This window comes from Aulonocara stuartgranti, assembly GCF_965226115.1.
Source record: "Aulonocara stuartgranti genome assembly, chromosome: 17".
Classification (NCBI taxonomy): domain Eukaryota; kingdom Metazoa; phylum Chordata; class Actinopteri; order Cichliformes; family Cichlidae; genus Aulonocara; species Aulonocara stuartgranti.
In genome coordinates, this window is record NC_138953.1 from 37,968,361 (window position 1) to 37,984,059 (window position 15,699).

Consider the following 15,699-nt stretch of genomic DNA (forward strand, 5'->3'; position numbering starts at 1 on the left):
CACACACACACACACACACACACACACACACACACACACACAGTGGTGTAAAAGTGTTTGCTCTTTCCCTTATTTGATACTTTATTGTGTCTTTGTCACACTCAGATCTGTTTCAGATCATCAAACAAATGTAAATATTAGACAAAGATAACACAAGCAAACACAAACTGCAGTTTCTAAATGAAAGTGTTTGTTATTAAGGGGGGAAAAAACCCTCCAAACCTTCATGGCCCTATGTGGAAAAATAACTGGTTGTTCCAACGTTGGCAGCTAAAAACAAAGCATTTGCAATAACTAGCAATGAGTGTTTTACGCAGCGATGTGGAATAATTTTGTCCCACTCATCTTTGCATAATTGTTGGAATTCAGCCATGGCAGAGTTTTCAAGCATTTTTAAGGTCATGCTACAGCATCTCAGTTGGGTTCAGGTCAGGACTTTGTCTTGGCCACTCTGAAGTCTTCATCTTGTTTTTTCTAAAGGTGGACTTGTTGGTGTGTTTGGGATCATTTGGATAATAAATAATACTCCATAATTCCACATCAACGGATGTATATAGAGTAGAGATGGACCGATCCGATATTACGTATCGGTATCGGTCCGATACTGACCTAAATGACTGGATCGGATATCGGAGAAAAATAAAAAAATGTAATCCGATCCATTAAATATCACGAAAGCACCTCACAAAACTTGCAACACGCCGTAACTCACCTCAGAACGTTAGCACGTCGGAGCAGTATGCATCACGTGATAGAGCGGCTGTGGCATGCGGGACCTGTCAGTGGTCTGGATAGCATTTGGAGCTTCGCTAGCAACCTGGCATTTCATCTCCGACAAAGTTATCCCGAGAGAAGTAAAGCAAGTGTGTAAGTCCATCTCTGAATGTTTGTAAAGCATTCCTGCGTTAAGCTTAACGAGCGACTGCCTCTCGCTCTCCGGCTGCTACTTCAATCATGAAACTGCTTAAATGATCAGCTGATCGGCTTTTCTGTCGCGAGTCCGTCTTTGTTTTTGGCCCACTTTGCACCAGAAAGAGGAAACCAGCGGCTGAACAACAGCAGCACGTTTAAGCTTGATAAGCTGTTGTTAGAATGTATTTAATATTACTTTCTACTCCAGGATCTTTTTCTACGTAGCTGACGCTGGTAACTGTGCAGGGGCGGATCTAGCAAAGTTTAGCCAGGGGGGCCGATAGGGCATTAACTGGGAAAAGGGGGCACAAAGACATACTTTTCTTTCTTATTCTCATTTAAAATGTCGAGCTTTTAATAAATAATTATCTGACACCCAAAGTTTTAATTTGATGTAAAATGAATAGAAGTCAATTACTGTATATAGTGACTATTAAGTCTAATATATATACCCTAGTAAGCTATAGTACTTTTTCCTTTGGGAAGGTACCATCTGTGCAGTCTGCAATTTTGTTGAAGAAAGATGTTGAATCTATTTAATATTTCTTGAAAAATAATTGATTTCTGTGCATTTTTTTTCACACTGCATCAAATTAAGGTTGATTACGTCGATTAAGCATCATGAGGTGGAGCGTGAGGGGTGGTTCCCTATTTTTTATTTATTTATTTTTGTTGTTGCTGGGAGTTGGAACCCTATTAGTTAGGTTGCTTAATATTTCTGCTAAGTACTCTTTAAAATACCAGAATAGGGAGGATGGTGTAGGTTTAAGTTTATTAGATTGATCAGTATTGCTGAACTATGAAATATTTTTTTTGCATACAGGTATAACAGAATAGCTTTAGTGTAGTTGTTGTTTTAAACTTGAGTATGAACTTGCAGACTTGCAAAATGCAGCAAGATATTTAAAAAAAACAGTTTTGTTGATTAAAAAACACATTATATCGGATTCATATCGGTATCGGCAGATATCCAAATTTATGGTATCGGTATCGGACATAAAAAAGTGGTATCGTGCCATCTCTAATATAGAGAAGACTTTACAATGTGATTGCAATGCCATTACCAAATCTGTTCATAAGTCACATCCTTTATAGATTTACTTAATAGTTGCTTATTTACAATCAGTCATTAATATTGCTTCAATAAAATCACATTTTTTGTCAGTGGTGACCTTTGGCTCCGTAATACTTAAACAAAATCTCTTCTAAATCAGATGCTATTCGAGTCTTCTGACTTGGTTGACTATTTGACATCAATACTAAGGCCTGTTACTGAGGGCCTGCATGATCTCAGTCTGCATTCTGATCAATATTACATCCTCGTTAGCGAGACAAATTATCCCCCATCACAGTACTCTGCTCACCCGGAATCCTGCTGCTGGAATACTCTTCCTCTCTTCTTGGTCCAGCTCGTTTTTAATCACAGCTAAAAGGGGACATTTTGATAGAGACTAATTGCATTCGGTGGAAACGCGGCTCCCTCCTGCCAGTTTGGGCCCTGGCCACCCATCCGGCCCCCTGAGAGTATCAGTTTAACCTGGGTGAAGGAAGATGAGGAGGAGGCAGCGAGCTCTGCAGCGAAGCACAGGGTGGTGTAACAGTGATGCTGGGAGGAGAGTAAAGCTGATGGATTTTAGGGAATTTAAACGAGCACGTGTGTGCCTGTGTGGGTGTGTGCGTGTTTCTCTTCGCCCCTGCTACTTCATACACTACGCCTGAGTGGCTGCTGGATCTGACAGCCCAGCTTCCCAGAAATCCCCACGTGGCCGACCTCTCGAGGTTGGAGGGTCTTGTTGCCATGTGAACTGCACAGAGCAGGATGAGCCACACTCGGAGCCCTTACCCATCGCCGCAGCGAGGGTGCAATCACAGCTGCTGTTTATTTACTTTAGTGCACAACCAGAAAAGTTTTTGCTCTGTGTTTCATTTAGTTTGACACTGATCAGTTATGAACCAGGGAAGACTCTAAAACTACTGACTCCGACTCGTCTGTTGGACTGTTTTAATCACAGATGGCCCACATTTTAATTAAATAAACTTGAGATTAGTTCTTTGATTTGCATATTGTGTAATTTTAGTATGAGGAGGGTTTTTTATTAATCACTGATGATATTTCTGAATCATGGTTTGTACTGCAGATTTTTGGCAACTGTGCTGCCACAAATTGGAAAATATCTTCAGAAGTAAACTTTGACAAATGAAGGTTTGCTCTCCTTTATGAAGTTTCGGGTATTTACACAATGTCAGTGTTTTGTTTGGCCTTATTACAGTCGGTTATTTCCTCTGCAAGTCAGTGCAGCTGCCATTTCTCGGATATTTCTTTTCATTCAGTTTTGCATTTAATTATTTCTTTTGGTCTGTTTTATCAGATTAAGTCTGTTCACCTCCTTTCATTATAAAGCAGAAGTATTCGCCGACATATAAAGCATCAGCAAATTGAATACTTTTTTATTTTCTTGTTTAAAGCTACTCATTTCGTGCAGCAGCATCTCTTGCGAATTGAACTGCATGGCCCAAGGCTTCTGTGTTCCTCCAGAGTGAAGACTCTTAACCACAGTTATGTCTCTGGGCACCGTGGATTGATGAATCTGTAGCAAATTAAAAATGCAAATGCTGTTTTCTGTGCCAAAAATTCATTTGCACAGCAGCAGATAATCAGAGCAGTGCATGACTCTGCAAGATTCCACATGTCCAATTATACTTTAATGGATCCATTCCAGTTAGTATATTTGATAGGTTTTCTTGTGTTGTTTATTCATCCTAATATAGTTATTAGTCTGAAAGCATGGATCCCTGAAAATTCTAACTCCTGTTTGCATTTTTGCTGTTGATGTGTCCTCGGTTCAACAACAAGCTGCATGTTTCCTCAAAGATTTCACTGACTGTAAAGTTAAAGTAATAATATATCTTTCAGGCTACTTGAGGCTAAGTAACTGGTGGCCTCCGTAAAGTAAGACTATTTGAGAGAAATGTTTGTTTTTTTATACATTGTTATATGAATATGGTTAATGTCTGGTATTTTTGGGTCTCCCGACCCATTGGTTGAATCTGTGAGAGATGGTCCTCATTTCATTTATTTCACACTTGGTTTAACAGTTTCAACAGTTTGATCCTTTCATACACACAAACCATGCTTTCCCTTGATATAACACTGCAACCGTGCATGAAAAGGAGCAGGAAGAAGGAGGGTGAACACCAGGAAGGCAGCAGGACCAGATGCAATCCCTGGCCGGGTCCTGAGAGCCTGCGCTGACCAGCTAGAACCGGTGTTCACGGAGATCTTCAACCTCTCCCTGGCCCAAGCTGTGGTTCCCACGTGCTTCAAACAGTCCATTATTGTTCCTGTTCCAAAGAAACAACAGCCCGCTTGCCACAATGACTACCGTCCAGTAGCACTGACTTCAATTGTGATGAAGTGTTTTGAAAGACTGATGAGAGATCACATCACTTCTTCACTTCCTGCCACCATCGACTCACTTCAGTTTGCTTACTGGACTAATCGTTCCACAGACGATGCCATATCTCACCTGCTCCACACATCCCTGAGTCACCTGGACACTGGCAGAGGGAATTATGTTAGGATGCTGTTCGTGGACTACAGTTCAGCATTCAACACAATAATTCCCTCTAAGCTTTTCACCAAGTTGACGGATCTAGGACTCAGCTCATCACTGTGTCAGTGGATCCTCAACTTCCTCACAGACAGACCCCAACAATGAGGGTGGGAAAACAAGTCTCCATCTCACTCAGCACTGGAGTGCCTCAGGGCTGTGTTTTAAGCCCCCTGCTGTACTCACTGTACACTTATGACTGTGTAGCCACATCAGACACCACCTCCATTGTCAAGTTTGCTGACGACACTGCTGTTGTGGGCCTGATCTCCGACAACATCGAGACGGCCTACCTGGAGGAGATTAGGAACCTGGAGACCTGGTGCCAGGAGAATAACCTCCTCCTAAACATCAGCAAGACTAAGGAGCTGATCGTGGACTTCACTACAAAGCAGGCGAGGAATTACAAGCCCCTCATCATCAGTGGCACGCCAGTGGAGAGAGTGGACAGTTTCCGATACCTGGGTGTCCACATCACTCAGGACCTGTCATGGTCCTGCCACATCAACACCCTGGTTAAGAAAGCCCGTCAGCGTCTCTTCTTCCTCAGAAGACTTAGAGACTTCCATCTGCCACTGAAGGTGCTCAAGAACTTCTACTCCTGCACCATCGAGAGCGTCCTGACGTCAAACATCTGCACCTGGTTTGGGAACAGCACCAAGCAGGACAGACGAGATCTGCAAAGGGTGGTGCGCTCGGCAGAACGCATCATTCAATCAGAGCTCCCTGACCTGCTGTCCATCTACACCAAGCGTGCAAGTCCAAAGCTAGGAAGATTATGATGGACCTCTCCCATCCCAACAATGGACTCTTCTCACTGTTGAGGTCTGGGAAGCGCTTCCGCTCCCTTAAGGCCAAAACAGAGAGAATGAGGAGGAGCTTCTTCCCCCAGGCTATTCGGGCCCTGAACCAGGTGTAGGACTAGACTCTCCCACACATGTCACTATAAGACTGGACTCTCACACATATCACATCACGACACGCACCACCACACATTTCCTATAATCCTATAATTCCTTTATAATCTTTATAATCTCTTCTGCTATTTGCACATTCTTTACTGTAAATTCCTAAGTTAATTTGTAAATTTTGTAGTAACCTGTAAATTGTAAATATTGATGGATGGACCAGAGGGCTGGGAGAAGTTTTGTACCAGCAGGTAAGGGAGGTCGACAGCCCAGTTGTATAAATCAGCAGAAAGCTGTCGGACTGGGAGGCCAGGTAGAGTACAGTGGCCATCTGATGGGCAATCGACTCTTTGCTATCGGGCCTCCCGTTTACTCTCTATACAGTAGTTGCCCTTGGGAACATTTGCTGAGGGTTAGGCTGTTGGATAAAGGTAAAGGATAGAAAACAAAGCAGGAACAAGTTGTATTTTTGTTCGTGCCCAATAAAAATCTATTGCTCTTATCTCAATCCTACTGCCTGTTGGCCAACCTCGCCAGACTCTAACACATTCTGTCCTCAGGGATTCAAATAGTGAACAGTTTCTTTAAAACGAAATAAGCAAACAAATTTCACTCAGACTTCCAAATTGCCAAATTTAGAACAAAAGTCTGTGAAAAACAAAAGTCTCAACACTCCTCTCTATATTTCCTTACATTTTGGGACGATCTAACTCTGATTTTCAAGCCTCACAATTCTTTAATGAATCACGCCCACACAATCCAAACTTTAATTTTCTGTCTCTCTCTGTTGCTGTTCGCTGGAAACTGCAGCAAAGCAGTGAGCGCTGCAAAGAAGCTGTGTGCGCAGCCTGTGTGAGCTGCTAAAACAAAAACACACCACGAAAATAGACTTGCTGAACCCTGACTGACGCTTACAAACGTGTTCTCCCACAGGACTGAGATAAAGGGACGCGGAGGGAACCTAATATGAGATATATCCTCGCTCAGATTGTGGTTCATGTCTCAGTTACTTGTGGTTCCTTTGTAACCTCTGACCGGCATAATCTTTTAATATCTAAAGATGTGTGTGCTCTGGTGAAGCTGGGGGTGGGTCCCACAGGAGTTCGAGAACGTGAGACTGCACCGTTCCAACTTGCAGTCTTACCACTGGCTTTGTCTCACCGGCTAGAAGCACAAAACTTGGAACCGTAAACAGTGCACAAAATCATCAAGCAGTCCAGATTTCAAATGTATTTTTTAATTCTGATATTTTCTTTCATTTTACTACAAAGTGCTCCTGAAAGCATGAAGTAATTTGCATGTAAAGTGTCTTGATTTGCAACCCCCCGGGTTTTTCTTCTGGCTGCGGGGTAGGTAGACGATATCTCTGTCTCCCTCTCACACAGAGACGAATGAAGCTGCCCATCCGGAAATCCAGACTTCTTAAAATGTGCTCATGCTTCTGTCAAACCTCTGGAGTGGGGCAATGAGGGGGGAGAGCCAGGCGTCTCTTAGCACAAGGCTTTTAGGAGCTGATGCTGCTCTCTTTAAACCTTCACCCATTCTGTTCACTTCTATTCTGGGAGGAAACCAGTATGCCAAGTGAGACATGAACAATGTGACAAAGACTGATAGGAGAAGTGACGGCAACCCATTTTATTTCAGCTGTGCTTCTCTTTGGGAAATGGGACGACTGTCAAATGTAATGGATGCAACCGTACACGGTGCAATCAGAGTTCTACGAATCGGTGGATTAAAACCAATAAATAATTCCTGATTTAAATTTGCAGATATCCTATTATAGAATATAGCCTTGGTCAGGATTTGTGCTGGATTGCTTCCAGTGTTGTGCAAGTTCCTGTTGCCACGTGCAACTGTTCATTTTTCGTTTATTTCCTTCTTCAGATGCCTGATCGGATGCCTGTTTTGTCAGTGTGACCCAGGGGAACAAACCCACAAACATATTTCTTATCTCAATGCCTTTGAGCACCGGGGATTCTCACAGTAAAAAAACTCCTGTTTGGACTGCAGGTCACAGCCAGAAACCCAACTTTCATGGTCGGTAATGATCTTCGACATGAAAGAAAAGTCTGTTTGATGCAGCGTGTAGCTGCACGTGCAGAGGGAGCAGAGGAAGATTTCCCAGGAGCAAATGGCACTGTGCAAATGTATTGAGTCATACTTTGTTTCTTTACATTTTCCTAAAATGTAAAGACAGGAGGTACGAGTTATGAACACTTTGAAATCAGATGATTCTCTTTGTTACGCCCTGTACAAATATATAAGGTAAATTAAAGTTTGTACAATTCAAACAGTTCTCTGAACTCCTTGGAAGCATATTCCAAACCTCTTCTCTGGATATTGGTAACCTTTTCTTCTGTTTTCTGTTGGGCTGTAAAATATATCATACAAAGTGATACCAGTATAAATTTTTACATGATCTAACAATTTTATGTTGCAGTTGATATAGCAACACAATGCATTTAAGCTTTAATTCAATACATTCAAGGGAGTTAATTAAACAACCTCCAACGAAGCAAAGTAGTTTTAACATGAACAGTTTTTCCTTCATATATTTCAAAGCAGTAAGCCACAGTTTGTCACTTAAGGCAAAAGCACACAGTCCTATACAACTAATCAATCAAAGACGATATGCAGCAGCTGGTGATGTATGACCCAAATGTAAACAAATGACTCCACAGAGTGTCATTGGAGCACTCACTAGTTGCACTTGCCAGCAGCACTCCATGACAGGAAGCACAAATGGTGGAAGAATATTACAAATGTAGTTACATGGTGGAAATGCAGGACATTAAGCAGCTTATTAAAAAGCTAAAACAAAGATGAATCATCCAATAGTAACATATCACCCTAATTGAACCATTGAACTCTCAGACTGCTGGCCTACGTGTGATTCCTAGGATATCTAAAAGAGGGATGGGAGACAGACCCTTCAGCTTTAAGGCCCTCCTCTGTGGAGCCAGCTTCCAGCTTAGATTCAGGTGACAGACAGCCTCTCTACATTTCTAGATTTGGCTTAAAACATTCCTCGGTCCTGTATCCTGCCTTAGTTGCATTGCAATAGGTGTAGGCTGCTGGGACTCATGCAGTTAGTGTTTCTTCTTCACTCATCTTTTTGCATTCCCTGTTTGTTTACACACCACTCTGCATTTAATCATTAGTCATAATTAATCTCTGGCCCTCTTTCACAGCATGCCTCGTCTCCCTCCCCTCACCTGGGCTGCCCCTCCCTGAGCCTGGTTCTGCCAGAGAGTTCTTCCTGTCAAAGGGGAGTTTTTCCTTCCCACTGTTGCCAAAGTTGCCATCTTTAGCTTACAATGCAAAGTGCCTTGAGGCAACTGTTTTTGTGATTTAGAGTTATATAAATAAAGCTGAATTGAATTCGTATTGAAAATAATTTTCAGTATTGTTATGTGACAATATATTGCACGAGTTACAGAATAATAAACTTTAGTTATTGTTAAATTAAAGTGTTAAGTATAAAAAAAAAAACCTGCTTAACTCAGTGCAGTCACTACCTTTGTGCTTTTGTAGGTAGACGACATCGCTGTCTTTCTCTGACACAGAGATGAAAGCTGCCCATCCGTAAATCCAGACTTCTTAAAATGTGCTTCTGTTAGACTTTGGAGTGGGGCAGTGAGGGGGGAGCCAGGCTTTAAGGAGCAGATGGTACTCTCTTTAAATCTTCACCTATTCTGCTCACTGCTATTCTAGGAAGAAACCAGTATGCCAAGTGAGACATGAACAAAGTGACAAAGGCTGATAGAAGAAGTGATGGCAACTCCACTTATTTTTTATTTTTTAGCTGACTTTTTCTTTGGGATATGTGACAGTCAAATGTAATGGATGCAACTGCACTGTATGATGCAATCACAATATTTGAAGTCTAAATTTGCAGGTATAGAGTCTTGGTTGGGATGTATGCTGGATTGCTTCCAATTTGGTGCATTTTGAGATTTGGGAAAGCGGGCAAAATCACTGTGAACCAAATAATTAGGTTTTTGGTTTTTTGTTTTTTTTACAGATTTCTGTAGACACTTAATATTGTATTGCTCTCATGGCCTCCTCTGTATGTATTTACAATAATTTGATCCCTTCACAAGATCTGGTAGCACTGATTTCCAGTCCAGTTCTTGTGTGATTTGGCATACCTCAACTTTTTCTCCCTGTTTTCCTTCCTTAAGATTGGTTTCTTGACAGCCATCCTTCCACTGACACAGTTTCTGATGAGGCTTCAGGGAAACGTAGATGGATAATCTGAGGGGCCAGATGTCAAAATGACAGATGGGATTCAGAAGTTGAGCAGTCTAGGTAGAGTCATGCGTATTGAATACCCACCGTCAACCCCAATGAAAAAAAGTCCCTGAAACATAATAAAGATTCAATCTATATGTATTTTTATAGGCTGTGGGGGTTTTTTTTCTTTTGTTTTCTTTTAGGGTTTTTTGAGACAGCGTTGGGAAGAGAAACCATGACTGGTGTTTTGGGTTTTCCCGTATTTAACTGAGCTATAAGCCCTGTCCACATAAAGCAATGAGCTAATCTGTTACTGATGGGCTTTCTTGGTTTTGGTTACATAAGTAACCCACTCAAGTATTGAACACCTTATTATAATTGGTAGTTTCTTCGATTGCTCAACTCAAAGTTGACGTGACTTTAATTTAGGATGCACACTCAGTTGCCTGTTTATTTTGGGTAATTTCCAAAGTAAAAAAATACAAACTTTGGTCATAGCGTGTTTCATAATGGAGGATTATTTGTCTTCTCAAACCACAATCACAAGTTGTCAAACTTGAGTGGGCGATTTCACAGTCTGCCCCTCTTTGTAGTATCAAATCACAACAACAGTTGCTTCAAGGCGCTTTACACTGTAAGGTAAAGACTCTACAACATTCAAATCCATTTGTTTGCATCTGAAATGCAACAGTGATGACGTTTGTCTTGAAGCCTCAGAACAAAAGACTTCTCGATCCAACCCCAACCCACCATAACTAGTCAACTCAAGACCAAATCCATGTCAAGGAAAGTCATTTAGGACAGTGGTCCCAACCAGTGGGCCACAGACCGGTACCGGTCCGTGAGTCGTTTGGTAACGGGCCGCGAGAGTTGAGGCGCCGATGTGAAATTGATGGTTTTCAGGGTTTTTAGCGTTTTTTTTTTTTTCCCTGGGTCTTTTCCCGTGTGTTATGAATAAATCTTTTTTTTTTTTTTTTTTGCTACCATTACTGGTTTTTTTTTTTTGTTGCATTTCTCTGCGACACCTTAAAGGCCGGTCTGTAAAAATATTGTCAGACATAAACCGGTCCATGGCGAAAAAAAGGTTTGGGACTGCTGTTTTAGGAGCATTGTTCAAAAAGAAACAACTAAAAAGTTTGCCTCCCGTTTCCATTTTATTTTAGTGTATGGAAATAAATTGTGAGCTTCAAACTCCCATATTTCTGTTTTGTTTCATGAGTAGTTATTTCAGAAACTAATAACTGAATTTGAAATGTTACTAGTTGACCTTCAATTTGTTGCTAATGATACATTTTTCGTCATGTTCTTCAATGTAAAGAGAAAAATCTGGAGAGGAACAAGTCAGAACTTTTTTGTTGCTCCTAGAGAAACTTGTGGCATGCCACCTGCCTTCCAGTGTTTGAACACTGAATCGGGAATAGTTCATCGTTGCCATGACAATAGGTAAATCTCATGCAATTCACCTGAGATGGAGGTGGCAGCAAGCAGAGCAGATAAGGCGGGAACTATCGCCTTTGCCATTTTTCTTTCTCTCCTCCATCGTCATCTGCCGATGCAGTCATTATAGCCTTGTAGCATAAATGTATTCAGGGAACAGAGGCCCACAGTGGGGCAGTGCTGGGATTTCACTGAAGCCACAGTGGGAGAGGAAGACAATTTTTCCCTTTTCACTCGTAGAATTCATCAGTCTGTTCCTCGGTTTACATGAACATACAACACAAAGACATTTTCATGATTTAGTATTGTTGCCGTTTCTCGCCGGCTCTTTTAATCTAACCATGAATACATTCATTCTCTGCTAAATGCAGAAATCCATGCCTTTATCACAACAAATCTATTTTATATTCCCACACTTCCTCAGTCCAAAGCCCCAGGTCATGTTGACTGAGATGAAAATTTGTTTGCAGCAAGTGTAACAGTGCCCTGATGAACTCTGCTGAAATGTGTTCTGAAGACGATATTAATACTTGTGAGATGGAAAGAAAGCCCCTCCACTCCATCAGTTATTTAGATTTAGGCCTCCCCTGCTGTTTCTCTCTGCATGGCTAACCCAGGCATCAGCAAAAAGGCACATTTTATCAGTAGCAGGGCTTTGCCAGGAAATCATTCACCTGTATAATTACAAATCGACAAAAGACAATTTGTACAGTATCTGATTGCAGGTAAAAGACGCGTATGAATCAATATGCCTTATCCATATTTTCTTGTTGAATTAAGGTCTTAGGAGTGTTCTTTGTCCTCCTCGCTCAGACACCCATATGCTCCTATCTCTTCACTCGCACCTTTTTTCCACTCTGTGTTTGGGTAGATTGTTTGTCCTGTTTCCAGTTTATTCAGCTTGTTCCTCTGATTCCAACTCTGTTCATCACCCTGTATTTCATTCCCAGCCAATCAGAATGTTAGTGACAGATTTTGAGATTGCGGTTTTGCTACCTGTGCTGGTGAATCAATAATGGGGAGTTTTCTTTTCTTTTCCTATTGTACAAATTGCGGTACTGTCAGGGTCAATTACATAAACGTACTTGGGGTAAGGAAAATTCATGTTCATTGAACATAAAAACATAATTTTATCATCAACCAAGTTCAACAAAGTAGTGATCGCATGGGCGTCCGAGGTAGCCATCACTCTAAATATGGATGTCTACTCTCAGGCAGATGTTGTAGAGCTCCTGAAAGTATAGGAAAGAAAAAATAAGTGATTGATTGAAATATTTGAATGTTAAGACATCCTTCTTGTTGATCTTATCGTCTTTATTGACGAAGAACACTGTTTTGCTATTTTATCTTCTCTTACAGGATAGCTTGTTTACAGTAACTGTCTCAATAGCTGCACCATACATTTGCATGTAGGAGATTTAGCCAACATGACATCAACCTTTAGTTTGAAGCCTTGAGTTTATTATGGTGATCATCAATATTGTGCTTATTGGAGCCAAAAGAGAACATACTTGGACAGAAGAGTGAAAGTTTGCACAAGTCAGAAACAGAAGCTTGTTAATTGATGCTAAGTAACATCTTTACTGTGATCATCCACAAACTCCTCCTACAGGAAAAATGGGCACACAGGTACGTCTTAGGGCTCTTGAAGGTTTTTATCTATAGCTGCTGCTTTGATTTCATCATGTTGCTTCTACATGCCTAGCTACCACCTAGCAACAGGCTAAAATTACACCTATTTAATATGCAGTATAAACAACAAATATCAACCACCCTCTTTTACCCAACAGCATGAACATACCAGCCAGTACTGTAGCATGTACTAGTGATGATAAAAAACTATTTGTTCATTATACAATTAATAGTATTATTAATCAACACCATGTCATATTTTATCTGATAATTGCATTAATAATGTGCAGACACAGGCTAGATCAGTGACACTAATTAGCTGAGGATTAACAGTCTTAACAAAAGCGAAACGGGTAACATCAAATTGTACAGTTTTTGCTGTAAACACACCTGGCTTTAAATATTTAAATGAAACGTCATTCTGGGAGAACCAACTTGCTTTTGAAGCAGACCTTAAAGTCATTACTTGAACTATTTTTGTCACTTCCGTGTTGACTTGATTTTTCAAACTGTATCAACAATAAAAGTCACGCAATAGAGGGTTAAAGGTCATTAAAGGCTTAATTTTGTAATAATTTCTTTTTAGTGGATTATTTGGTCTAAAATAGACAACACCTATTAGATGTCTTATTTTAAATCAAACCTGTGTGACTTGATCGAAACATGGCCGGCATTTTGATGCAGGTCTCAAAATGTTGTTTTGAGTGACCTTGTGTGTGTGTGTTTAATTCCACCGGGTATAAGAGAATATTGCTCCTACTGAGCTCTGGCACTCACGCACAAAGTGAGATTATGTGTTTATGTTGTACTTGGCGTAGAGGCATTTTCTTGTTCTGGGAGAACATAATGGCTTTTTAAAACAACAAACGTGATGCAAATTTCTCTGCAAAGACACAAAAAATTGCAGTTTGATCTTTTATTAGAGAAGAAAACCGTGTCTTCTGAGCCTGCAGCTACACCCCATTTATAATAATAACTTCTCATTACTGTATGCAAGACTTCTTAAAACACAGAAAGAGAACTAGGATACTTTAAGTAAACAGATTAGAAGGAATAAACCAATATTGCCTATGTAGAGTATATTTCCCCCCAAGGTGTTTAAAGCATATACAATTCGATTTTAAACTTTGCTTGAAAATATCTGCTTTGTGTGGGTGTCAGGTGATTGATACTGTAATATACACAGCAAATATAGCGAGTGCTTCTGTTTAACAGCATTACTCGTGCATATGATGAGATGACTGTTTCTACTGGACGCCGAATGTTTTGTGGTCGGTCAGCTGTGCTCTCACGTCTGCGCACACCTAGTGTCCAGAATGGAAAAGTCAAAGTGTGCTTAGTTATTTTTGTACATACAATACAGAGGGAGAGTGCCATTACACAACACTGACATGAAAACACAAACCTGGCTCAAAGCATTACAGACAAATCATTTTTAGTTTTTGGTTTGCTGTGAAGAATCGGCTTTTTCTGCTGAAGACTTTCTCATGTTGAATGAGAATATGAAAAGCAGGAAAAGCAGGAAATCAGCGTTCACACAGAAGTGGCACAAATACTGAAGAAACTTCACTAACAAGTTTCCTTTAAAACTCCCCTCTTGGCTGATTAGTTTTGCTTTATTTATCTGATCTGATTTTCTAATCCGTGGACTGTAGTCAAGTGTTGCAGCCAGATATTATCCTCAACACAAAAGTGTGCAAACACTCTGGGTAATTAATTTCGTTCTTATGTTCTCACTTGTTTGAGTTCGCACTTTTATGAAGTCAAACGCCGTTGAGCTAATTTACTGACAGAAACTGCAGCTGCTGCTAATCACTCATTTATCCCGAGGAATCGGAGCAACTAGGTAAAGCAACAGCAGCAGTTTTTTTTCTTACTGCTGTCTTATGCAAGCTGACTGCAAGTTCAATAACGTGGGCATATACGCTCCAAATTTATGTATTTACATGCACATGTTGAGCAGAATTTGACCCTAATCTCAGTGAAGACTAGTATCTTAACTCATTTAAATTCTTCCTCTCATCTGATTATGAATCTTATCTAACCAAAGCTGATTATCATGGCTACACAGTAAAAATACAGCACAACACATACTGTATGAAGCTGCAGACAAAAAATACTGTCAAGGAAAACCACCTACAGTTTAGTCTGCCATCAATCTGTCTCTTGACCTTGGCCAAATGCGCAACCTCCAGGGCTGTAAAACAAAGCCACCGTGGACGTGCAGTAAACTGTAGTTTCTCTAATGGTTTCTTGAGGCTTGCTTCAGGGGAGAATCAGTCACCGTAGACTCCTCTGTTAATACACCCAACTTTATAAGAAATAAACATGTTTACAACGTGGTACAAATGGTTTTAGTCTCTACAGCTAATTTTCTTGATCATGACAACTCTACAGAATTTTTTGTCTCAATCATGCTTCGATTTAAGCATGCTCAAGGGTGTGGCCTGTTAGACTGATAACTGAGTGCTGACACAGGTGCCTTTAGCCACTACTGAGCAGCAAGGCGTCAGCCTGTAATTGGATTCACTGAATCTGCACTCATAAAAATTAGTCATTGGATGAACTCAATTTGACTGATGGCAGGTTTTCCACGTAATACATTTATTTTGGTTCAACCAAATCTACATACATCATGACAATTTAATTAAATTGAGTCAGTAGAACACAATTTAAAAGGAAAAAAATTACATTAATAAGATGTGAAAGGTTTTGGTTGGTTCAACTCAATACAATGTCATTCATTTGAGCTAGATTTTCTTTCGAATTGAAATGATTATTTTAAGTTCAACTAAATCATAATTTTAATTACCAGAAAACTAATTTAATTATTAAAATAATGACAAAATAAATTAGTTTTTTCAACTCAGTTTTATTCACTTGAATTAAAAGCAGAAACAGAATATTTTGTGAATAAACATACATTTCACATGGTCAAATTAACCTTAACAAAATCAAAGTGC